Here is a 27278-nt window from a genome sequence, read left to right on the forward strand (position 1 = left end):
AAAAAAAAAAAAAAAAAGAGAAACAAAATGAAGGTCAGATTGATTGTCTTGTATTTGCTGTTTTGTTTTTTTTTTAATCTTTCATTCAAAATAGTCAATATGCCAGGGAGCAGCATAATTTAGGGTGGCATATTCTTAATGCTTTCAATACCATGGGGGCAAAATACTCTCAGAAGTCAAGGGTGGTAGAATCAGAATATTCTTGGGGTTAAAATAGCAGTGTATCAATATCCCACTGCTTCTATCCTGTCACAATGAATTTCCCAAGGTCTACACATCTTCTTATGTCATGGATTACCTTGCCCTCCTACAACATATTTCTCAACATTACTCACCTCTTTGTTATACAGAATTCCCCAAACCAGTGTCACAAGCTTGAATGCCCACAAGTACCAGGTGGATAATATGAGTAAAGCTGAGAACTGTGGTAAACTAAGAGTACCTGCCTCGTCCAAAAAAAGGAAACTGTTAGTGTGCTCCAGTCAGCTGTTGCCAGGCAGGAATGCAGACCAATGGTTGTCAGAACTCCAGCATTTTTAAAAAGAAGCCAGAACTCCTGATTTTTATTAAGGAAATTCCAAATTTGGCAAGTAACTGGGAAAGAAACACAAAATCCTGTGTGCAGGCCAACAAAACATGTGTATGGGCCAGATCCCACCCCTGGGCAGCAGTTTGTGATCTTTGTCCTAAAGGTTTTGTGCTTTTCTATGTTATCATGCTTGAAGGAATGAATGACTCTTCCATTCCCTTATGACATCACTGATCACTGACTTCCCAAATATGGACTCAACCCTCTTCCTGTTGTGCACCTCCCACTGGTGATTTCAGAGTTTGACCATCCCTTTAGGATGTCAAGTTTTTGAAATGTCCTGAGTCCTGTCTTTGTGATGTCATAAACTATAGAACAGTCTTCCCCTCTACTCATGAGGGTTGCTTGGCTACACCCTTTATGACATCATGAATTCCTCTAACACCTTAGAATCACAACTCATTCCTCCATACCATTGCAAGCCTGCAGTGAGGGGGAAGATACAATTTTTACAGCATTACCAAAAAGGATAAAGCTGTTTGATCAAGTTCATGATGTCATATGAGAATGTCTTCATCAGTAGTGCTTTAAAAAAAGAAATCATAGCTGAACATGATAGTGTGTGCCCTTAGTCCCAGCTACTTGGGAGGCTGAGGCAGGAGGATCCCTTGATCCTGGAAGTTTGAGGCTATAGTGCATAATAATTGCATCTGTGAATAGCCACTGTATTCCAACCTGGGCAATATAGTAAGACTCAGTCTAAAAAAAAAAAAAAAAAGAGTCATAAAAGTTGACGTTTATATGTGATTTAGATTGCTTTAGAGTGACTAAAAAATGTAAACTCAGTTTTCCAAGTATTTCAAGATTTTTTTTTTTTTTTTTTTTGAGACTCTGTTCCCTGGGCTGGAGTGCAGTGGCACAATTCACAGCTCACTGCAGCCTGAACCTGGGCTCAAGTGATCCTCTCACTTCAGCCTCCTGGGTAGCTAGGACTATAGGCATGTGCCACCATGTCCAGCTAATGTTTTGATTAGCTGAGGCCTCACTTTGTTGTCCAGTCTAGCCTCAGACTCTTAAGTTTCAGCAATCCTCCTGCCTCAGCCTCCCAAAGTGTTAGTTTTGCAAGCCTGAGCTACTGCGCTCAGCCCAACTTTTATCATAGTGAAGAATTATAGGAGTTATCTGAAAAGCCTACTCACTATATATACTATCTATTCCTTGGGGGTGGTGAGAGTTTTTTTGTTTTTTTTTTTTAAACTTTATGGAATGAAAAATTCAGAGGTTAGCAAACAAGATTTATGTAACTGAGCTGATCATTGCAGTCTCTCTAAGGCCTTTTCTTGGATGAAAAAAAATTAAAAGTGTAGCATTCAATATTTATTTGATGGTGTTCCTCACTGCAGTATGACTGAACTTATAACTTATTTATTTATTTTTGTTTGTTTTTTTGAGACGGAGTCTCACTCTGTTGCCCAGATTGTAGTGCAATGGTGCAATCTCCGCTCACTGCAATCTCCACCTCCTAGGTTCAAGTGATTCTCCCGCCTCAGGCTCACAAGTAGCTGGGGTTACAGGCACTTGCCATCATGCCCAGATAATTTTTGTAGAAACGGGGTTTTGCTGTTTTGGGCAGGCTGGTCTTGAACTCCTGACCTCAGGCAAACCACCTGCCTCCCAAAGTGCTAGGATTATAGGCATGAGCCACCACTCCTGGCCATAACTTATTTATTCTTACTACATGTTTATAATCCAAGGAATATGTGCTTCAGGATTCCTCCTACTATTTTTCTAATGTATTGTTCCTTTTATTTATCTATTTTAAAAATTTGTTTGTTTGGTAAGATTGCTAAAAGGGAATAGGATTATTGTCCTTAGAATATTATAAATCTTTTATTTTTTTTTGAGACAGAATCTTGCTCTGTTACCCAGTCTGGAGTGCAGTGGCACCATCTCCACTCACTGCAACCTTCACCTCCTGGGTTCAAGTGATTCTCCTGTGTCAACCTACCAAGTTGCTGAGATTACAGGCACACATCATCATGCCCGGCTAGTTTAGTATTTTTAGTAGAGATGGGGGTTTCACCATGTTGGCCAGGCTGGTCTTGAACTCCCGACCTCAAGTGACCCATCACCCTTGGCCTCCCAAAGTGTTGGGATTACAGGTGTGAGCCACCACACCTGGCCACCTTCTTCTTCTTTTTTTTTTTTTTTGAGACAGAGTCTCTGTTAACTGTTACCCAGACTGGAGAGCAGTGGCACAATCTGGGGTCACTGCAAAATCAAGCAATTCTCTTGCCTCAGCCTCCTGAGTAGCTGGGACTACCAGTGCCCGCCACCATGTCCAGCTAATTTTGGTGTTTTTAGTAGAGATGGGGTTTTACCATATTGTCCAGGCTGGTCTCGAACCCCTGACCTCAAGTGATCCACCCGCCTTGGCCTCCTAAAGTGCTGGGATAAAGGCATAAGCCACCGCCCCAGGCAGGCCCCATTCTCTTTCTAAAGGAAAAAAAAAGAAAATTAAATCCCTTTGCCAAAACACTATGAGAAAAAAAACCCCAACAATATGAGTACCTAATATAATTAGATGGCTTTCATGCATTTAACTAATATGTATGGATTGCCTACTATATGCATCAGACACTGTGCTAGGCTCCAAGTATAAACAAATCAAATATGGTTTATGCTCTCATCAATTTCATGATCCAGTGAAGGACACAGACAAAAAGCAATTAAGGAAAAAAGTACATACACACACACAAAATTAGAGTAATAGGAGGGAGGAGAGGAAAGTTATTTTAGATTAAATGGTTTGAGTGGCTTTTTTGAAGCAGTGGCATTTGACTTCCAATGAATGAGAAGAATTCAGCTATGCAAACTGTTGGGGGAATTGTGGTCTGCTGAAAGGGGCACAGCTTGGGCAAAGGCCACAGGTGCAAAGAGTTTCAAAGATCAGAAAAATCAACATGGCTAAAGTATAGTGATAGAGAAGAATAGTGAGGAATGAGGCTGGACAGAAAGATAGGGGAGGCATCATGCAGAGGATTGACAGACATGGTAAGGGGTTTAGGTGAGAACATATTATTTTCAAGTAGAGTAGTGCTATGCTTTTTTTTTTTTTTTTTTTTTTTTTTTAGATGAAGCCTTCCTCTGTTGCCCAGGCTGAAGTGCAGTGGCAAAATCTCGACTCATTGCAACCTCCACCTCCTGGGTTCAAGTGATTCTCCTGCCTCAGCCTCCCGAGTAGCTAGGACTATAGGCGTGTGCCACCACACCCAGCTAATTTTTGTATTTTTAGTAGAGACAGGGTTTCACCATATTGGTCAGGCTGGTCTTGAACTCCTGACCTTGTGATCCACCCACCTCAGCCTCCCAAAGTGCTGGGATTACAGATGTGAGCCACCACACCTGGAGAGTAGTTCTATATTTTAAAGCATTGCTTCAATTGCTGTGTGAAGAATGGATCATAGGGTGCCAAAATGACAGTAGGACAGTAATTTGGAGGCTATTTGAAGTATTCCATTGACAAATGATGATAACTGAGACTGGGCTGTTAAACAGAGGGAGCGGGAGAGAGAGAGAAAGAGAAAGAGAGAGAGATTATGTACCTTAGAGATGGAATCAACAGAACTGCTGATGCCGATCAAGTAGATATGTGGTATGAAGGAAAACAGAGAATCAGAGATGACTCATGGGGTTTTACCTTGAGCAACTGAATGCATACCAATTATTGAAATGAGAAGGATAGAGAGAGTGCAGAGCAGATTGTCTGGGAAGCATATGCTAGGATAGAGTTAGGTGTGCCGAAGGCTTATCAGGGGAATAATACCTGTGCAGGAAAAGGGACTGAAGCAGAATTGTGCAGGAAGAGTTCACAGATAATGATGTAAACTTGACAAAGTCTCTGCCAGCTCAGCAGAGGGGTTCCTGAGCAAAAATTGCCAGTTGGAGGGGTTCTGTGTTAGACTAGACCCATGAACTACCACCTTGCTCATTCATTGGCTGGAAACTTGCCCAAGAAGAGTATGACTTAACTACATGCCAAGAAGAGTGTGACTTTGGCTCTAGAGCTGGGGTAGACGCTAAAGCCAGTAACTGCTAGAGACTCTCAGCTAACTACACTCCTACGGCTGGGCAGCAGGTCCTTTCTTGAAAGCGGATCTGAGCAGCACATCTCCGTCTCCAACAGCAGGCATGAAAAGATCAGTAATTTGGTGTTAGACAAAAGAGGGACTCAGATAGTTAATTAGATCATTCATTCATCAAATATTTATTAACCTTTCACAATAGGCCATCCAATGAAAATGCAAATAGAGATAGTCTAAATTTCCTAAGATACATTTGGGCCAGAGATATTTGAGAATTTGCATATATTGTATATGGTACGTATATAGTTATGGACTGGCTAGCACCACCAAATGAAAGAGGAGATTGTTCTTCACCTGGAGAAGTGTTACTTCTCTAGAGATTGTTTGGAGGCAATTTGGGTTGTCACATTGACTGCAGGGACAAAGGAAACACAACTGCGCTTAGGGGGTAGAATCTAGGAATGTAAAACATTGTGCAATGTACAGGAAATCCTGTTCAATGAAGAAATGTGCCACATAAAATGCCAATAGTGCCCCTGTGAAAAAAAACTGGCTATAGACAGAGAAGAGGTCCCAGAACCAACCCTTGGGACATTCTATCTTTTAGAAGTTCGGTAATGGGGAAGAAGATGGCAAAGGAGCCTGAAAAGGATTATCTATAAAGGTAGAAAGCAAACTAGAAGAGAGTGGTGTCAGATGCTAAGAGAGGAAAGTGTTTTGAGAGAAGAGTCAGAACCCGGGAGGTAGAGGTTGCAGTGAGCCAAAATTGTACCATTGCAGTCCAGCTTGGGTGACAGAGTGAGACTCTACCTCAAAAAAAAAAAAAAAAAAAAAGTAAGAGGGAAGAGGGAGGCAGAATACTTACTCCCAAGAGATCGTAAGTAGTCAGAATCCATAAAACTCAGGGAAAATTTTCTTGGGAGCCAAGACTTACTGTCTTACTGTTTTTTTGTTTTGTTTTGTCTTTAAATTAAGGTCAAGATCAGGGATCAACAAACAATGGCCCTTGGGTCAAATCAACCCATTACTTGCCATTACTTGTTTTTGTTGAAAGTCTTATTGGATCACATCCACTTTCAACATCTGTCCGTTTTCTGTATGTGTTATCTGTCATCTCAGGCTGTTTCATACTACAATGGCAGAGATTAATAGACATGACAGAAACTGTGTGGCCTTTGGCTTCTTACAGAAAAAAAAAAATTACTAACCTCTGGACTAGATAATTCACCCAGTATCATATTTTCAGTATCCTCAGTGCAGAAATTCTTTACCTTCATCAAATCCTCTAATCCATAGCTTCTCAATCTTTACTGTGCATAGAAATCGCTGCAGGAACTTATTAAAATGCAAATTCTAGCCAGAGGTGTAGTGTTGAACACGTGTAGTCCCAGCAACTTGGGAGGCTGAGGCAGGATGATCACTTGCTTGAGCCCAGAAGGTCAAGGTTACAGTGAGCTATGATCCCACCACTGCACTCCAGCCTGAGCGACAGAGACCCCGTCTCTGAAATACAAAACAAAACAAAATGTTTTAAAATGTAAACAGGTGTGTTGGCTCAGGCCTGTAATCCCAGCATTTTGAGAGGCTTAGGTACATGGATCTCTTGAGCCCAGGAGTTTGACACCAGCTTGAGCTATATGGCAAAACCCATCTCTACTGAAAATACAAAAAATTAGCTGGGTGTGGTGGCAGAATCTGTAGTCCCACCTACTTGGAAGGCTAAGGTGGGAGAATCACCTAAGCCTGGGAAGGTGAGGCTGCAGTGAGCTGTGATGGCACCACCGCACTCCAGCCTGGGTGACAGGAGTGAGACCCTAACTCCAAAAAATAAAATAAACGCAAAGTTTGATTTAGTAGATCTACAAGAAAGCCTGAAATTCTGTTTTCTGACAACCGCTGAGGGGTACCAATAAGGCTGTTTCCTGAATTCACTTGATCCCATTATTTCCCCACCCCACACCCCATTAACCAGCTTAATTTCTCTGGTTCATCAGCAGAATCACTTCCATACAAATATCAACCTCCTTGCCTTTCTTTCCCTCTGCTGCTCTCACCTGACAGAAACCCAACCTTGGATGAACCCAACATATACCTTCTTCTTGTTCATGCCTGTGCAGCTCTACATTGCAGGAGAAAAATCAATCGACTGACATCTTGAAATTCACTGTCATCAATCTCAGACAAACCCTAAGTACTGCCCAGCAACTTTCCACTTTCTCTCTCCCACACCCATAATGACCATTCCATACCTTTCCTTGCTCCTCAAACCTCCCATTCTTCCTTCACACTCATTTTCAGCAGGTGACCCTGAATCAGCTTTGTTAAGAACCTCTTTGTATCAGTTAAGCAACTCTTGTTTTAAAGCAGGATTTCTCAACACTATTGACATTGAGGCTGAGCAAGTCTTTATTGTGGGGGATTGTTCTGTGTATACAGGATGTTAGCAGAATCCCTGGTCTCTATGCACCAGATGCCACTAACACCCATTGCCAGTTGACAACCAAAAATATCTCCAGACATTGCCAGATATCCATTGAAGAGTACAGTCTCCCCCGGTTGAGAACCACTGGTTTAAATCCACAGAAACCAATTCCAGCTGGAGATTTACTGAGAGGATAATGGAATAACTCACAGACAGAACTTGAGTAGTATACAAATCCCCAGGGCTGGAGATCTTCGGCCTTCTTTCTAGAAGTTGTCATTAGGTTATTTCCTTCTGTCTTTGGGTGTTCCTGATTTTCAAATTCTCAAGTTCAAATTCTCAGTAGGAAGAATTTAAGTCCTGTTTAGGTCAGGTATTCACTCCTATATCCTGGAGAATAGGGTCTGTGACTAGAATAAAGCTAGGAAGCGATATTCAATAGGAAAAAATTAATAGCCACCATACTCCCTTTGTATTCTGTATCTACATTCTGCTAAAGTGACATAAAACTGACTACAAAGACTTCAATAAATTGCAGTTTATTTTTCTATGATAAAGAAATACATCCGGAGGTGGCAGCTTTTGGCCTGTATTCAGCTGCTGGGTAATCATCACAGCCTTTCTGCATTCCTCAGCTCTGACTTTTCATCTTCCAGCTTATTGCCTCAGGTTGAAAGACAGCTAGCATACTTTCTGACGTCATGAACCATGACCATATTTAGAAATAGGAAACAGGTCGTGCATGGTGGCTTACATCTGCAATCCCAGGGCTTTGAGAGGCCAGAGCAGGAAGATCACTTGAGGCCAGGAGTTCGAAACGAGCCTGGGCAACATAGCAAGACCCCCATCTTTACCTGCCCCCCAAAAAATTAGCTGGACATGACATTGAGACTCCATCTCTACCAAAAAAAAAAAAAAAAACAATTAAATAAATTAATTAAATACAGAAATTAGCCAGGTGTGGTGGTGTGCACTTGTAGTCCTAGCTACTAAGGAAACTGAGGTGGGAAGATCACTTGAGCCCAGGGGCTTGAGGTTCAGTGAGCTGTGACTGGCCACTGCCCTCTGGACTGGATAAGAAAGTGAGACCCCATCTGTATATGAAAAAAAAGAAGGGAGCTGGTGCAGTGGCTCAGACCTGTAATCCCAGCACTTTGGGAGGCCGAGGTGGGCAGATCACGTGAGGTCAGGAGTTTGAGACCAGCCTGGCCAACATGGTGAAAACTGTCTCTACTAAAAATACAAAATAAGCTGGGTGTGGTGGTGGGCACCTATAATCCCAGCTACTTGGGAGGCTGAGGCAGGAGAATCACTTGAACTTGGGAGGTGGAGGTTGCAGTGAGCTGAGACTGCACCACTGCACTCCAGCCTGGGCGACAAAGCAAGAGTCTGTCTCAAAAAAAAAAAAAAATTGGTATAAACAGGAATGCAGAACTGCATGTGAGTTGCTGCTCTGGGCACACTGCCTACAGGGTAGCCCTGCATTGCAAGGAACAGTACATCTGCTGCTGCTATGCACTGGCATTTCAATAAAAGTTGCTGTTTAACACCACCAGCTCACCCTTGAATTCTTTCTTGGGTGAAGCCAAGAACCTTCAATTTCCTGTCCTGCATCAGTCTCATGCTCCCAAAAGTTCACCCAATTTTTTTTTTTTTTTTTTTTTTTTTTTTTTTTTTTTTTTTTTTTTTTTTTTTTTTTTTTTTTTTTTTTTTTTTTTTTTTTTTTTGAGTGGGAGTTTTGCTCTTGTTTCCCAGGCTGGAGAGCAATGGCACAATCTTAGCTCACTGCAACCTCCACCTCAGCTGGTCTTGAACGTCTGACCTCAGGTGATCTGAGATCACCCTTGACTCCACAAAGTGCTGAGATTACAGGTGTAAGCCACCACGCCTGGCTGAGTTCTCCCTATTAATGTCAAACAGTGCAGACACCCTGTTGTCATAGCACACCACAGCCCAGAACTGGTTTCCAGCTATTCTGCCTCAGCCTCCTGAGTATGTGGGACTATAGGTGTATGCCACCGGGTCCAACACAAGTCAGGTTTTTGTTTGTTTTGTTTTGCTTGGTTTTGTTTTGTTTTGTTTAGACAGGGTCTTGCTCTGTTGCCCAGGCTGGAGTGCAGTGGTACAATCTCAGCTCACTGCAACCTCCACCTCCTGGATTCAAGCAGTCCTTCTGCCTCAGCCTCCCAAATAGCTAGGATTACAAGCATGTGTCACCACACTCAGCTATTTTTAGCAGAGACAGGGTTTCACCATGTTAGTATTTTTAGTAGAGATGGGGTTTCACCGTATTGACTAGGCTGGTCCCAAACTTTTGACCTCAAGTGATCTGCCTGCCTCAGCCTCCCAAAGTGCTGGGATTACAGGTGTGAGCCACCTGCCTGGCCTACTCTAAATTTTAACACCTAATTCAGGCACCGAGTGTTCATCTGTGCTAGATAATAGGTAATAAACATGCACAATATAGTTTCTGCCTTCAATGTGTTTAAAGTCTGTGTTTTGCAGTGTTGGGATGTGGTATGGTCTCCTGATCTGACACCACCAATAGTTACTAATGACATATAACCAATACGTAGATAATACAATTTCCCATGTTTTTCAAATTGAAATTTAGTTTTCCTGCACCACTAACCTGAATATTCTCCTGAATATCCTTTCTTCTCTAGTGCCTTTACTCTTCAATTGATCCATTAGAGCCAAATATGACTATTTCTTTACATTTGCCTTTGCTCTTAACCCTTCAGCAGAGGCAGAGCCACAACATTCTTGGACTTTCATGATGATAAGGCAGATAGATTAAGATCTTGATTTAAATAAAATGGACAAGTGTCTTCTTCTCCTGAACCTCAAAGAGGAGTTTAACCTTGAGGTACTGATCCAAGTATGTGGATGAGAAGTGTTAGTAAAGATAACTGAGGCCAGGTGTGGTGGTTCACGCCTCTAATCCCAACACTTTGGGAGGCTGAGGCGGGCAGATTGCTTGAGCCCAGGATTTCGAGACCAGCCTGGATAACATGGCAAAAACCCGTCTCTACAAAAAATGCCAAAAAATTAGCCAGGCATGGTGGTGTGTGCTTGTAGGCCCAGCTACTTGGGAGGTTGAGGTGGGAGGATTGCTTGAGTATGTGATGTTGAGGCTGCAGTGAGCTGAGATTGCATCACTGTGCTCCAACCTGGGCAACAGAGGGAGACCCTGTCTCTAAATACATACATATATACATACATACATACATACATACATACATACATACAATTGGCTTGAAATCCAGAGACCTAAGTTATAGTCCCAGTTCAGCCACTAATCTGAGAATGGTTAACATTTATTGAAAATTTACAATGTGTCAGTCACTTTTTAAATTAATTTGCTATGCTGTAAATAGGAGCATATTATTATTATTTTCATTTTACAGACAAGTACATGGAGGCACAGAGCATTTAAATAACTGGCAAATCATACAGTTAGGGGCACACAGAGTCCAGTTGTGCAGCAGAGACAGTCTGGTGGTAGTACTTCCTGATAAGAGAAGCTTTCATTGCTAACATAATATGTGGCAGATTGTGTACTGTGTGTTTTTGTTGTTTGTTTTTTTGGGACAGGGTCTCACTCTGTGGCACAATGATCATGGTACACTGCAGCCTCGACCTCCTGAGCTCAAATAATCCTCCCGCCTCTGCCTCCTGAGTAGCTGGGACTACAATTTAAAAATTTTCTTTAGACTGAAACATCACTGTGGTAAAGATAAAAAAGAAAAAAAATATTCTGGTAGAGATGAGATCTCACGTCGTCCAGGTTGGTCTCAAATTTTTGATCTCAAGCCACCCTCCTAAGTGCTAGGATTACAGGGTGAGTCACCATGCCTGGCTTGTACTGTTTTTCTAGCAATGTTATCTCATTCAATCTTTGTGAATAATCGTAAGGTAGATATAATACCAGTTTTTCAGGTTAAAAATCTAATTGGCAGAATGAAACTTCGAAAACACCTGTGGCTCCAAAAGCTTCTGGAAACCTCGAGACACACATGTGCATCTTTGAGCCTCAGTTTCCCTATCTTTAAAATGAGCAGTTTGGGGTAGATGTCTGTTCCCTGGGGGAGGATGCAGAGGAAAGCGCTGTCTGCGGATGGGGAAAGAGAGAAGGTGGGGTAATTACCGTCAAACCACAGTGACAGAGAGCCCAGCATAACCGGGGTGTATGCGGTTACAAATGCCGGTAAGATTCCCACCAAGGCGGAGGACGGGGGTGTCAGAGCCGAGCGAGGCCTGTGGGCGAGAATGGGCCTGACAGCCCTTCTCCGACCCACGTGGGCGCTGCAGGCGCAGGTCAGCGGCTAAGGGAGAGGCGATCCCTGCGGCTCTGCACGGGTCTTGAGACAACACCTCACCCGCCCAAGTCCTGCTCCACAGGCTTCTCCGGGAAAGCTAGGGAAGGAAGAGGCGCGGCCTTCCCAGCCCGCATCTCAGAGCGCCACGTCCCTCCTGGCTCAGCCTCCCCACAGGAGGGAGGCTTCCCCTCCATAGCTTTTGCGCTCCCCATCGCCCGCCTCCAGGTTCGCTGGCGCGGCCTCGTCCCCGCTCCCGCCAATCGGCGTCTTCCGCGATCCCGAGCCGGACCAATCAGCGGCCGTGGGGACTGGGAACTGTCGCCATGGCAGCCAGCAGGCGGGCGCGCGCGGCGGGAGGAGGGGCGGAGTGGAACTGTGGGCTGGGGGCCCAAGCACAGGTCTGTGCGCTGGAAGCTAGCAGCAGGCGCAACCTCGCGCGCCGAGACCCGGCGAGGTAAGGCAGGTGGCCGCGAGGTGGGTGCGGAGCAGCGCGGCAGGAGGTTGAAGGTGGCGGGTGGTGGGGAGCGGTCCAGAGATAAGGCTCAGGTCTTCGCCTGCCTTGCCAGGGCAGTGAGGATGGCGGGGGCCGTGCAGTGGGCGGGCACCGGCGGGGAGGGGGCTCCCATCCCGAGTCCTAGGCGCGGGGTTCTCTCTGCTCCACTCGCAGCAGTGCACCCAAGCTTTCTTCGGGGTCGAGGAGGGTGGCTTGCTCTTGGCGGGGAGCAGGAGAGGGTAGGTACCGAGCCGAGACCCGGGCGGGGTCCCGCTGGGTCTGGGCAGGTCGATGGGCGAGGGGGTGCCCACTAGTAAGGAGGGACACCTACCAATTCCAGGCGATGCTCGCCCCTGCCGCGGAGCAAAGCTAGGCCTGGGGATCCTGCTCTTCTGCTGTCTGGTTAAGCTGGCAACCTCTGACACTTAGGAGAAAGTTAGTGCCAGTCCTGGCCTTTTCCCTTAAGTGACAAATTAGGTGCGAGATGAGCCTTTTGGTTTTAGGAGATGAGAAAGAGAGTACTTCCTCCTTGCACCTGCTAAGTGGTAACTCAGTGAGAAAATGCGGTTATTGTGGTTGGTGTTGGCAACGGTCTTAGATGGCAATTATTTTACAGTATCAAAGGGCTAGGAGAGAGAGGGAAGGGAGCGAGAAAGAGAGAATATAAAGGAATGAGAATGAACGGGAGCTATTATTATGATTTTTGGGAGACAGAACCTCTTGAAATTCTGTGTCCACTAAACTCCTAAATTGAATAATGTACAGTTTATGCAATTGAATAAGCTAGTGCTACCATCTAAGCCTACTACTAAGGCTCTGTTAAATCCGTGGACGAATATGAACACTAAAAGATATTACCTTTGTTTAAAAAGAAGGGCAGGTTAAATGCAAATATTTCTGATAGTGAATTTTGTTTGAGGGAGATTGTGGACTTTCCCTATAGGAAAGTTTAAAGAATTGATGAGATAGTTGCTTTAAGGAATGTTCTTATGTTTTGAAACTTGAACAAACAAATATTTCAACAAATCTTCCTCAGCTAATAGGGTCAAAAATTGAAAAAAAAAAGGGCTGGGTGCTGTGGCTCACGCCTGTAATCCTAGCACTTTGGGAGGCCAAGGTGGCTGGATCACCTGAGGTCATGAGTTCAAGACCAGCCTGGCCATCAGGGTGAAACCCCATCTTAAAAAAAAAAAATAAAAAACAAACTTGAAATAAAATTCGGGAAATGTAGAATTAGAAATGAAATCTCAAATAACATCACTGTCATTATTAGGATGAACCTGGAAACTTCCATTTCTCATTGTGGTCTTCAAGCTCTCCAGGATCTGATCTACCTTTGTAGTAAGGGGTCAAAAACATTTTTTTAACTAGACAATTACGGAAATTTAAAGGAGTCAAAAATTCGTTTCTGTTTCCATGTGTTTACTTATGCCCTTCTCTGTCTATCCAAATTTTACTCAACTTCTTTTTTTTGAGACAGAGTTTTGCTCTTGTTGCCTAGGCTGGAGTGCAATGGTATGATCTCAGCTCACTGCAACCTCTGCCTCCCAGGTTCAGGTGATTCTCCTGCCTCAGCCAATCAAGTAGCTGGGATTACAGGGGCCCACCGACACCCCCAGCTAATTTTTTTTTTTTGTATTTTTAGTGGAGACAGGGTTTCACTATGTTGGCCAGGCTGGTCTTGAACTCCTGACCTCTGGTGATCCACCTGCCTTGGCCTCCCAAAGTGTTGGGATTACAGGCGTGAGCCACCATACCGGGTCAACCTATCTTCTATCTTGAATCTGTCTGTGCTGTGTTTACCTTTCTTTGCTCTCCCAAGGTATATATTATTCATATCATACATTTTGTATATATCCTTTCAGCATGCTTTTTGCCAAGTTGGTTTGTGCTCTGTGAATAACAGTTGAGATAATATGCACAATTAAAACAATTAGGGTACTTTTCGAAACACTATTAATTATGGGTACTAATATCAGTAATATCCATTCAGATGTCTATTTTGTTTTGGGATATGTTATGAATCTCTGTACACATACTAAACTAATTTTGTGTTACTTAGAATAATATTGAAATTGCTTTCCACTTTCTAAGGACGCTTTTGAAGGCTGGGGTGTATAAAATACCGTTTTGAGTACTGGGTAGCTGGCAGAATCAAGTGCAGGATTTATAAATGTATTGAAAATAATTCTTTAGTCTGGTCACAGTGGCCAATGCTTGTAATCCCAGCACTTTGGGAGGCCGAGGTGGGTGGATCACTTGAGTCCGGGAGTTCGAGACTAGCCTGGCCAACACAGTGAAACCACATCTCTACTAAAAATACAAAAATTGGCTGGGCATGGTGGCATACATCTGTAATTCCAGCTACTTGGGAGGTTGAGGCAGGAGAATGGCTTGAACCCGGGAGGCGGAGGTTTCACTTAGCCAAGATCATACCACTGTACTCCAGCCTGGGCAACAGAGCAAGACTCCATCTCATAAAAAAAAAAAAATCCTTTAGGGATAATCTTTGAAGTATTGCGAATAATTAAGTTGACTATATTTGGCATGATAGATTATTAACTTTTTCTATATAATTAAAGGTCTCAAAAGGGACAATTTATTATTTTTATGTTTAATATATACAATTAGTTTATAAACTTTAAAAAACAGGCTCCTGGGCTGGGCGCGGTGGCTCACACCTGTAGTCCCACCACTTTGGGAGGCCAAGGCAGGTGGATCACCTGAGGTCAGGAGTTTGAGACCAGCCTGGCCAACACAGTAAAACCCCGTCTCTGCTTAAAATACAAAAATTAGTCAGATATGGTGGCAGATGCCTGTAATCCCAGTTACTTGGGAGGCTGAAGCAGGAGATTCACTTGAACCCAGGAAATGGAGGTTGCAGTGAGCTGAGATCACGCCCTTGCACTCCAGCCTGGGCAACAAGAGGGAAACTCGGTCTCAAAAAATCAAAACAAAACAGAACAAGANAAAAAAAAAAAAAAAAAAGCAGGTTCCTAACAATTTCAACTAATTGATTCAAGGAAAAACCTCAATCACTTTATTTTCAATCAAAAACATTTTTTATAACTCTGATGTGGTAAAAAATGTACTTACTTAGAATTCCATGGCCAGATTCCAGTTTTGGCTCTGCCAAATGATCTTGGCCTGTCAGTTAACTTCCTTCTGTATTTATAACCTTTTATAAAAGTAGGGCTGAATTAGGTTACGGTAGTCCTCCTTTGTCCTAGAGGCATATGTTCCAAGGGTCTCAATGGATGCCTGAAACTACAGATAGTACCAAGCCTTATATACTCTTATGTTTTTTTGCTATGCATATATAATAATAAAATGAATGTAATAGAACACTATAATGAAAGTTATATGAATGTGATCTTTCAAAATATCTTGTACCTCAGGTAATTGAAACGGCAGAAAGTGATATCGAAGATTAGAGAGGACTATGTATCTCCAAGATAATTTCTGATCTTAGAATTCTTTGATCCTAAAATTCTAAAGCAGCCTGATAGAAGTTCAGATAGCAGTTACTTGGTTTTATTTTTGGCAGACCTACTTTTTTTGTTTTTTTTTTGACAGGGCCTCACTCTGTTGCCCAGGCTGGCTGGAGTACAGTGGTGTGATCATGGCTCACTGCAGCCTGGAACTGCCAGGCTCAAGTGATCCTCCTACCTCAGCCTCCTGAGTAGCTAGGACTACAGGTGCATGCCACCACACCTTGCTAATTTTCAAATACTTATTTTATAGATAAGAGGCCTTGCCATGTTGCCCAGGCTGGTCTCAAACCTCTAGGCTCAAGTGATCTGCCTGCCTGGGCTGTGAGCCACTGTGCCTAGCCCAGAAGGCTGTTTTTAAAAGTTTGTAAACTAATTGCATATATTTAACATAAAAATAACAAATTTTTCCTTTTGAGACCTTTAATTGTATAGAAAAAGTTAATATCAAGAGATTATTTTGAATACATTTCTTTCATTGGTTTGTAACTGCATCAGGACTTCGGTTCTGGCAATGTTCAGAGAAGAGCCCTAATGTGGACTTTCAAAAATGACTTTAAGCCTGGGCATGGTGGCTCCTGCCTGTAATCCTAGGACTTTGGAGGGCCAAGGCAGGCAGATCACTTGAGCTCAGGGGTTTGAGACCAGCGTGGGCAACATAGTGAAATCCCATCTCTACGAAAAATATAAAAACTAGCCAGATGTGGTGGTGTGTGCCTGTAGTCCCAGCTACTCAGGAGGCTCAGGTAGAAGGATGGCTTGAGCCTGGGAGTTGGAGGTTGTAATGAGCCAAGATCGTGTCACCACAATCCAGTGTGGGTGATAGAGTCAGACCCTGTCTCAAAAAAAAAAAAAAAAAAAAAAAAGACTTAAAGTTGTGTGTCAAACTGGTTTTCCTTTTTGTTTTGTTTTGTTTTGTTTTGTTAATTTTTTTCTTTTTTAGACAGGGGCTTTCTCTGTCGCCCAGGCTGGAATGGTGTGAATGGCTTACTGCAGCCTTGACCTCCTTGGCTCAAGCAATCCTTCCACCTCAGCCTCCTGAGTTGCTGGGACTACAGGTACACACTACCACACCCAGATAATTTTTTGATTTTTTTTGTAGAGGCCGGGTTTCACCATGTTGCCCAGGTTTGTTTCGAACTCCTGGGCTCAAGCAATCAATCCACCCACCTCAGCCTTTCAAAGTGCTAGACTTGTAGGTATGAGCCACCATGCCCAGCCTGGTCTTGCTTTTTAAGTTCTACCACTTCGGGTGTTTACAGAATAGATTTTCATATTTCTCTATGTTTCATTTTCAAGACAAGAAGGGCATTAATATGTATTGAGCAATTACCGTTGTCATGCACTATGTTAGTTACTTTGTATTCATTCTTATTTTACTCCCATCAACGAACCTGTGAAGAAGTATGAGTTCAATTTTATAGGTAGGAAAATCAAGACTCAGAGGCAAGTAGGTTGCGAGTAAATGGGAGAAGTTAGGATTTAATTGCTGTTTGTGTGTTTATTTTTTACCATGTTGTGTCAATAAAAGTCATATACCCTTCCAAAATACAACATGCATATCATTACTCTTCTGCATAGATTATTTTATGTTAAATATACCATATAAAAAAAGAAATATGGCCGGGCGTGGTGGCTCACACTGTAATCCCAGCACTTTGGGAGGCCAAGGCGGGTGGATCACAAGGTCAAGAGATCGAGACCATCCTGGCCAACATGGTGAAACCCTGTCTGTACTGAAAATACAAAAAATTGGCTGGGCTTGGTGGCACATGCCTGTAATCCCAGCTACTTGGGAGGCTGAGACAGGAGAATCACTTGAACCCAGGGGGCGGAGGTTGCGGTGAACCGAGAATGCACCATTGCACTCCAGCCTGGGCAACAAGAGTGAAACTCCATCTCAAAAAAAGAAAAGAAATACATGTGTCCTTGACATTTGAAAATATTTTATTTGTCTTTTTTTTAAACAGACTACTTAGAAATAACTGCTATGTTCACTAATGAGTTTGCACAGGAGCTGCTTTGTATTTTGCATGTTACTTGGTGGGTTTTCAAAAAAGAATTTTGAGATATTTCATCTATTACTGATCTCTGACAAACTGGGAACAAAGTTAATTTTTTTAAAATGGTGGTAAGAGTAAAGAAAAATTCCAGTTAAGGATATAACAGGAAAAGTTGCCCTATATCTTGAAGTCTCATTGCTGAAAAAAATAAGCTTTTAATCTGAATTCCTATTAGTTATTCAAGAGGGGAGGAATACAGTAAAATTTGGGCATAATAAATCAGTATCTTTTTTTTTTTCTAAGACAGAGTCTCGCTCTGTCGCCCAGGCTGGAGTTCAGTGGCATCATTTTGGTTCACTGCAACCTCCACTTACTGGATTCAAGTGATTCTTGTGTCTAAGCCTCTTGAGTAGCTGGAACTACAGATACCTGCCACTAAATTTAGCTATTTTTTTTTTTTTTAGTAGAGACAGGGTTTCACTAAGTTGGGCAGGCTGATCTTGAATTCCTGACCTCAGATGATCTGTCTACCTCGGCCTCCCAAAATGCTGGGATTATAGGCATGAGCCACCTCTCCCAGCCAGTATCTTCTGGTTTTTGATTCTGTTATTTCATGTATCTTTCTCCCCTCCTTACTGAAATATGATATAATTTAGTCTCCTTACACATCATAAAAGTTTGGTACTTGTCACATTATGTGACAAATGCATACACTGTCATGTACCATCACCACTGTAAAAAGGCTAAATATTGTAATTTTGTGTCGTTTATTTATTTTTATTTTTTTATTTGTTTATATTTAGAACCTGTTACAGGTCAGTTTTTAGTGAGAAAACACTGGGCTAGGAGCCAAGACTTCTTCACTATTTTGGTATTGTGCAAGTCTTCTTATCTCTTTGGATCTCAGTTGACTCATCTGTAAAAAGGAGATTAAAATTATTTACCTGCCTGAACGTAAGTACTCAGTTAAGAATTGCATTGGGTTGCAAAGAAAAATGACTACCACTACCACCACCACCAAAGTACAAAAAAGGAAAAACCAAAAATGGACTTAAAAATGGCTTAAACATGCAATATTTATTTTCTTAAAGCACTAGAAATGGCACTCTAGGATAGGTATAGTGGCTTTATAGAGTTATCAGAGACTTAAGCTTCTTTCAGTTCTTTTATCAATGATCCCTAAAATGTTCTTGTAGCACTGGTTCTTATAAGCCCAAGATAGCTGCCAGAGCTCTGCCTTCATTGCCACGTTCCGGGCAGCAAAGCACAGACAAAGAAGGATGCATCCTCTTCCTTTAAGGAGAGCTCCTGAACCAAGTCTGAGGCTATAAGGAAGCAGGGAAATGTAGCTGAATGCATGGCTGCCTTCTATAAAATTGGGCTTTTGTTACTGAGGAGAAAGGAAAGATTTGGATATTGGCAAACAAATAGAAGTCTCTGCCACAATATGAATCTTTTTATCTTTCAGCTCTGAAATCTGTAAGCCATGATAACCACTTATAGAAGCTTCTGTAATTTGCCATGGCAGAGATTTAAGTCTGACTGTTAACTACAGAAGGAAATAATAATCATCTAATAAATTGTGTTTCTGTTTTTACTTTTAGCCCTTAATTCATTATAGAAGCCTTTCTGTCTTGTTTGTGGATTTGTTCTGGCTATTTAAAAAAATTACCCATAAATGCTCAATAGACATTTGTTGTACATTTATGGTTGTGTTAAAAAGAGCTAACATTTATTGAGCTACTTGCTGTAAACAAGGCACTAAATGACAGAGATAAGTTATCCCAAGGGTATCACATAACTAATCATCAGGAAGTAAATTTATGTTGAAAGTAAATGTAATTCATCTCAAGGTACATTTCACTAACACTTGCCTTTCTTGCTAGCTAAAAATAGTTTGTTCTTTTTCTTCTTTTTTTTTTTGAGATGGAGTCTTGCTCTGTCACCAGGCTAGAGTGTAGTGGCGTAATCTCGGCTCACTGCAACCTCTGCCTCCTGGGTTCAAGTGATTCTCCTGTCTCAGCCTCCAAAGTAGCTGGGACTGCAGGCATGTACCATCACGCCTAGCTAATTTTTGTATTTTTTAGTAGAGATGAGGTTTTATGTTGGCCAGGATGGTCTCAATCTCTTGACCTTGTGATCCACCCACCTTAGCCTCCCAAAAGTGCTGGGATTACAGGCATGAGCCACCACTCCTAGCCCCTTCCTTTTTTTTTTAACCGCTTAACTGTTAGTTGTCTTGAAATTTTCTCTTTGCACATAGGTTTTGCAAGAAAAAAAAAAAAGAAATTTATCTAGTTCTTGCTTAACTTATTTAGCCACACCAATATTTTATTTCCTTCTAGACTTTCTTCTTTTTTTCTTTTTTGAGGCAGAGTCTCACTCTTTCACCCAGGCTGGAGGGCAATGGTGCAATCTTGCCTCGCTGCAACCTCTGCCTCCCAGGTTCAAGTGATTATCCTGTTCCAGCCTCCCAAGTAGCTGGGATCACAGGAACACACCACTACTCCCAGCTAATTTTTGTATTTTTAGTAGAGACAGGGTCTCACCATGTTGGCCGGCTGATCTTGAACTCCTGACTTCAAGTGATCTGCCAGTCTTGGCCTCCCAAAGTGCTGAGATTACAGGAGTGAGCCATCGCACCCACCCCATTTCAGACTTTTCTTTATGAATATTATAAAAATATACCCTATACTTGGCATGCAAAATGGTTCATTTGTCATTATTTTTATTTCATAAACTGAAATAAATAGCATTGAGAAAAAGAAATTCAGGGAATGAAATTACAGTGAGAAAGAGTCTAAAGATTCAGTCAATCTTTAAGAGTTTCTAGAAGGGAGATAGGGAGTAAGTTAAAATTTTATTTCTGCACTGTATGTTTGTAGTTTTGAAAGTTTTTATATTTTTTTGGTTGTATTATGTAGGCACAAAGTACAGTAATTCTTTTGCTGTTAGTGCTTCTATTTCCTTTTTTCTGATCTAAACTCATTGACCTCAAATAAACCAAAGAATCAGGAGCCTTGTGACCATAAAAACAGCCCAGTTTTAGCTGGGCGCAGTGGCTCACGCCTGTAATCCCAGCAGTTTGGGAGGCTGAGGTGGGCGGATCACGAGGTCAGGAGTTCAAGACCAGTCTGACCAACATAATGAAGCCCCGTCTCAACTAAAAATACAAAAAATTAGCTGGGTATGGTGGTGTGCACCTGTGATCCCAGTTACTTGGGAGGCTGAAGCAGGAGAATTGTGTGAACCCTGGAGGTTGCAGTGAGCTGAGATTGCACCATTGCACTCCAGCCTCAGCAACAGAGCGAGATTCTGTCTCAAAAAATTGCCTGAACTCAGGAGGCGGAGGTTGCGGTGAGCTGAGATCGCGCCATTGCACTCCAGCCTGGGTAACAAGAGCGAAACTCCGTCTCAAAAAAAAAAAAAAAAAANGAAACTCCGTCTCAAAAAAAAAAAAAAAAAAAAAAGCCCAGTTTTGTTTTTAAGAGATATTTAACATTATAAACCTCCTGACTGAGAATGTCTGTTTGGTGAATACCATTTTCATGACTTTTAAATTTTTTTAATTAACAGAAAAGGATCATGCTATGCACTGTTTTATAAGCAGCATTTTAAAAATTGCAATTGTATTTAATAGCTTATCTTCCTTACTAGATTGAAGCCCTGTCAGGGTAAGGACTATGTTGATCTCACTCACCTTTATCTTCTAACATAGTATCTGGTACCATAGTTGGTACCTAATACATAAATATTAGTTCAGTTTAGTTTTTAGAAATAAAGTCTCAATATATACATAGATACATACTTATAATAGCTTAAAGGAAACATTCTTCAGTTCAACTTTTAATTGAAAAGGAACAGGGGCAAAAGAGGAGGGTTGAGGAAGGTGGAAAAAGATACCTAAGGGAGGAACAGAGACTACTTTCAAGGAAAGAGAATGTTTTCAGTTTTCTATACTCTTTTCACCCCTGTTATCTGTGATAATTATTTTTAACCACTGCCAGGATATCTTGCTCAACAATCAAAACAGGAAACTATCATACACACACACATATACACACACAGACGCACGTACACGTATAACAAGCAAACCTAAGTCTGTGTAACTACTGGTATAAGTCAGTAGTTAAGAAACCTGCCTCTGTGTATGAATGGAAATTTTATTTTTTGAGACATGTTCTCACTCTGTCACCCTGGCTAGAGTGCTGTGGAGTGACTACGGTTCACTGCAGCTTCAACCTGCCAGGCTCAAGTTATCCTTCCACTTCATCCCCCACCAAGTAGCTGGGACTACAGGCATGTGCCACCATGGCAAACTAATTTTTGTATTTTTTGTGGAGACAGGGGTTTCAACATGTTGCTCAGGCTGCTTTTGAATTCCTGGCTCAAGGAATCCGCCCTCCTTGTCCTCACAAAGTGCTGAGATTATAGGCATGAACCATCGTGACCAGCAGAATAGAAATTTTGACTTGGTTGAGATAGGGGAAGAAAGATTAGTTTTCTTTTAGGACTTGAAAATTTAGGGAAATTATATCTACTGAATACTAAGAGAAGTTTAAAAACTCTACCTACTTTGCAGTTTTGCCTTAGGCTATGATGCCTTTGGGGTCAGTGCCTCTCATTCCGTCTTGAGATGACTACATGATACAGAATTTCTTACTATCCTACTTTAGAAAGTAAATTACCAGCCCCTCCTAGTTTGGATACTGTTTCAGCCTAGTTCAGCCCAGTGTCTCTTCTTTAGGTCTGTATCTTTCTTAGGAAAGAAGAGGGTGATAAAGGAAAGAAGAAAGCCATTCTTACTGATCTGATAGTGGTAGAAAAGCAGGGTAGGCCCCCTTCTTCTTCCCTATGCCTGTCCTTATCACTCATCTCTCTTTCTTTTATATGGATATTTGTATATTTTCCTGTTCATGAAAATCTGTAAACCTAGTAAACTTGCTGTTATTCCTTTAATGCAGACACATTTGACATCTTGGCATTTAAAGAGATTTTTGTGCCATTACTTTTCTGCCTAATGTGCTAGAATACTTAACATTCTTTTTTAATTTTTTTTAATAATACAGTTGATGGTTACTGAGGCATTATTAAGAAGCAGAGTAAATGTTTAAATTAATTGTCCTAATCATGTTTAGAATAAGCACTAACAGATTAGAAACTAGTGGAGGAGGAAAAGTATATTAAAAACATTCTACATCAATCAAAAATAAATAAAAAAGGTGAGAAAGGAGAGGAAATAAATGTCAAAGAGGCAGGATGAATAGAAGGCCTCCAGCCTGAGCAACATACTGAAATCCCATATCTACCAGAAAAAAAAAAAAAAAATTACCATTCGTGGTGGTTTGCTTGTGGTCCCAGCTGAGATAGGAGGATCTTTTGAGCCCAGGAAATCAAACTCACAGTAAGCTGTGAGCTCACCACTGTATTTCAGCCTAGGTGACAGAATGAGAACCTGTCTCAGAAAAACAAAAAAGCCATATAGAAGGTGGTAGATTTAAAACTCAAGATATGATATTAAGGAAAGGCACAGTGGCTCACACCTGTAATCCCAGCACTTTGGGAGGCAGAGGCGGGCGGATTGGTTGAAGTTAGGAGTTCGAGACCAGCCTGGCCAACATGATGAAACCCTGTCACTATTAAAAATACAAAAAATTAGTCAGGCATGGTGGTGCATGCCTGTAGTCCTAGCTACTCAGGAGGCTCAGGCAGGAGAATCGCCTGAACCTGGAGGTGAAGGTTTCAGTGAGCCAAGATTGTACCACTGCATTCCAGCTTGGGCGACAGAGTGAAACTCCATCTCAAAAAAAAAAAAAAAGGTATGTTATTAAGTAGGCTTTCAGGGCCAGGTGCAGTGGCTTACTTCTGTGATCTCAGCACTTTCAGAGGCTGAGGTGGGCAGATCACTTGAGGTCAGGAGTTCGAGACCAGCCTGGCCAACATGGTGAAACCCTGTCTCTACTAGAAATACAAAAATTAGCCAGGCCTGGTGGTACACGCCTGTAATCCCAGCTACTTGGGAGGCTGAGGCAGTAGAATTACTTGAATCTAGGAGGCGGAGGTTGCTGTGAGCCAAGATTGCAGTACTGCACTCCAACATGGGCAGTAGAGTGAGACTCTATCTAAAAAAGAAAAAAAACAGAAAGAGCTGGAAGAAATCACCATCCCTCTCCCAGGTAGGGAGAACAATGTTGTATGGGAAAACACAAAAGGTAACAATTTAAGAAAGTGTTTAAAAAGACTCAGACTACAAATGTAAAGAAGTCCTTGGAATACCTTAATCAGTTTATTTCGTTTAATTTCTTTATGTGTGCATACAAATGATGTGAAAAAATCTATGATATGCCTAAAAATACTTTCAGCAAACATAAAATAGAATCCTAACTGAGAAAGCACAGTGGTGTAGTTTAATTGGCAACATTTTTTCTATATGGTATATAGTGGTGTGTCTTAATATCAGTAGAATCTTTTACCCTACCCTGGGGTTTCTGTCACCCAGGCTGGAGTGCAGTAGCATAATCATAGCTCCCTGCAGCCTAGAACTCCTGGATTCAAGCAATCTTCTCACCTCACCTTCCTGAGTAGCTGGGATTACAGGTGCGAGCCACTGCACCCAGCCCAATGGAATCTTAAAGTCTATTTTTATTTATTTATTTATTTATTTTTTGAGACAGAGTCTTCCTCTGTTGCCGAGGCTGGAGTGCAATGGTGTGATCTTGGCTCACTGCAACCTTCATCTCCCAGTTTCAAGCAATTCTCCTGCCACAGCCTCCTGAGTTGCTGGGACTACAGGCATGCACCACCATGCCGGGCTAATTTTAGCATTTTTAGTAGAGATGAGGTTTCGCCATGTTGGCCAGGCTAGTCGAAAACTCCTGACCTCAGGCGATCCACCCACCTCAGCCTCCCAAAGTGCTGGGATTACAGGCATGAGCCACCTCTCCCAGCCCTTCCCTTAAAGTCTATATAATAACATATCTTTTTTTTTTTTTTTTGAGATGCCACCGAGGCTGGAATGCAGTGGTGCAATCTCAGGTCACTGCAACCTTCAACTCCCAGGTTCAGGCGATTCTCCTGCCTCAGCCTCCTGAGTAGCTAGGACTACATGCATGTCCCACCATGCTCAGCTAATTTTTTTATATTTTTAGTAGAAATGGGGTTTCATCACATTGGCCAGGCTGGTCTTGAACTCCTAACCTCAACCAATCTGCCTGCCTTGGCCTTCCAAAGTGCTGGCATTACAGGCGTGAACCACTGTGCTTGGCCTCTTCAAGCCCTTTTGCCGGAGATTTTCTTCCAAGCCTGCTATACTAATTTTACAAGCTTAGTGCTGGTACTTTCTTCATCTTATCAGAAGATGATGACAGGAAGTTTTCGGATTCATAGTCTTTCCTCAGACTCTCCTTAAATGATTTGTTGATGGAAGTCCTGGAGGGCTGGCCTTCATGAATCAAACCAACTTGTATTACTTTTCAGGCAACCTATTCTTTATTCAGATACACACTCTCAGAATGCATCAAAAACTAAACTAATAAACATACTTGTCAGGTTATGTAGGACTCTTCAACATTCACATCAGATTTAGCTGCTCTTCCTTTAGCTCAGCCATCATCCATCAACCCCCCCCCCACTTCTTAAAAATAATATAATATCGTGGGGAAAATCATTTTATAATTTAATGTTTAATATGGCAACAATTTTTGGCTGAAGGCATTTACAGCAATGTTACAGTGATTTCTTATTTTGTAAACATTCTCTTATATCAACCTCTTTACCACCTTTAGCATTAATGTAGATTTTGAGGCATATAAAAGAACACCAGGATCTTGTCAGCATTTCCTGTTGACTAAATTCAGCTTTGTTTTTTTCCTTAAACTGTACTTTGCTGGAAGTTATGCAGCAGAGTATTTTTAGGAAGTTCATGACAAATTGACATCTGCATGAGTCCATCAATTTAGCCTCATGTTCCTTGAGATTTTTATGTTTATTGGAAGCATCATTGGTTTCTGCTGTCTTCGTTTGCATTGTTTGGCTGCTGATAGGTAATCCTGTTGTGCTCCACTAACAAAATGTAACATGGCCTTATCTACTTGCAGGTATCTTCCTGTCTAAAGTCAAGTAAAACACTTACTTGTTCCTTTATAAGAAAAAGTAAAATTGCTGTTATTCCTCTAATGTCAAGTATTTGCTTCACTAATATCAGCTGCTTTGTTTCTATGCTTACAAAATCAGTTTTCATTTTAATGCCAAATCACAGCTTAATCTTTATGAAGATATTTACAATGGCAAGAAGTTCCACAGTGCTAAAACTCAATCTGAAGTTATGACAGTAATAATAAATATAATAAAGTTCATGCATGTGCACATAACAAAGACTATGTTGCTGTGGCCATGTGACCTATCACAATTTTAATGTTCCATTAATTGAGGCTGGGTATAGTAGCTCATGCCTTTAATCCCAGCACTTTGGGAGGCTGAAGCAAGAGGATCACTTGAACCCAAAAGTTTGAGACTAGCCTGGGCAACATGGTGAGACCCTGTCCCAAAAGGTAATTTTAAAAAGTACTAACATGGTTGGGATATAAAGGTCACTCATGAGATAAAAGATTAAATCTACCATAAAGCTAGAAAATCTTAAATTTGTACATGCCTAATATTTGAATAAAAATTAACAGAATTATAAGGAAAACAGACAAAATCATGATGTAAGATTTTCAGATGCTTTTCTAGTGATTGTAGAAAAGCAAACAAAAATCATTAAGAATATAAAAAAAGGGATAATTTTGAAAAATTATAAACATGACTAGTGTAGAAAGTTAACAGTGGTTCATAAATTGTATTTTTTCAAATTTTTGTATTTCATAAGCTTAGATTTTTTTTGCTCTATTTTTACTCCTTTTTTAAAAAATTGAAATATGATTCGCATAGCATACAATTCTCTCTTTTATAGTGTACAATTCACTGGTTTTTAGTATATTCATAAGGTTATGCAACCATCTCAACTATCTAATTTCAGAATATTTTCATCACCCCAAAAGGAACCCTGAACCCATTTAGCACTGATTTCTTATTTTTCCCTCCCCGCCGCCAGCAGCCCTCAACCACCTATAATCTGCTTTCTTTCTCTGTGTATTTGCCTGTTTTTGACATTTATATGAATTGAATCATATAATATGTGTCCTCTTGATTCTGGCTGTATTTATTATTAATCAGTTCTGTTGTATTTGATTTTTAAACAAACAGATTTCTCCTTAAAAAATCAGTATTTTGGGCCAGGTGCCGTGGCTCATGCCTGTAATCTCAGTACTTTGGGGAGCTGAGATGGGTGGATCATCTTAGGCCAGGAGTTTGAGACCAGCTTGGCCAACATGGTGAAACTAAAATACAAATACAAATACAAATACTAAAAATGCAAAATTAGCCAGGCGTGGTGGCCTATGCCTGTAATCCCAGCTACACTGCAGGCTGAGGCAGGAGAATCGCTTGAACCCAGGAGGCATAGATTGCAGTGAGCCAAGATTGTGCTATTGCACTGCAGCCGGGGTGGCAGAGTGAGACTTCATCTCAAAAAAAAAAAAAAGAAAAAAAAAAGGGGAGAAAAAAAAAAATTTAAAGGAAAAAAAAAAAAAAAAAAAAAAAAAAAAATCTTTTGTCCTTTAAAATTATCAAAAAGTGAAAGTTTTCGGCTTTGAAATGGCAGTCACAATTCATTTTCCCCTTTCTTGCAAAAGTTAAAAATAAATCCAGCTTAAATGAAATGTAAGTCTGACAACCTCTAAACCTGAAATCAAGGAAGAGCTTTGTTTCTACTTCCACAGAAACAAGTTCTAAATTTGATTAGAGAGGATAATGTTCCAAATTTTGTTTCCAAAGTGTGAAACTTTCCTGGCTTTACGTCATTTTTTTTTTTTTTTTTTTTTTGAGACGGAGTTT

At 41.4% G+C, this 27278-nt stretch overlaps 1 protein-coding gene across 8 annotated transcripts in view; it reads left to right on the forward strand.

Annotated features, from left to right (window-relative positions):
- Window positions 1–11690: 11690 nt before the first annotated feature.
- Window positions 11691–27278, forward strand: part of NUCB2 (nucleobindin 2) — a 54038-nt gene continuing 38450 nt past the window's right edge. For 2 of the 8 annotated variants that reach the window (XM_017525801.2, XM_037737521.1), the window contains exons 1-2: window positions 11692–11812; window positions 18149–18299. The gene's annotated coding sequence lies outside the window, so the exon portion shown is untranslated. Of the gene's footprint in view, window positions 11833–18148; window positions 18300–20921; window positions 21020–27278 lie in introns of all 8 variants that reach the window. The other 6 variants (XM_037737518.1, XM_017525805.2, XM_017525803.2 and 3 more) reach the window with 6 other exon arrangements.

This window comes from Cebus imitator, unplaced genomic scaffold, assembly GCF_001604975.1.
Source record: "Cebus imitator isolate Cc_AM_T3 unplaced genomic scaffold, Cebus_imitator-1.0 Scaffold39, whole genome shotgun sequence".
In the NCBI taxonomy this organism is placed as follows: domain Eukaryota; kingdom Metazoa; phylum Chordata; class Mammalia; order Primates; family Cebidae; genus Cebus; species Cebus imitator.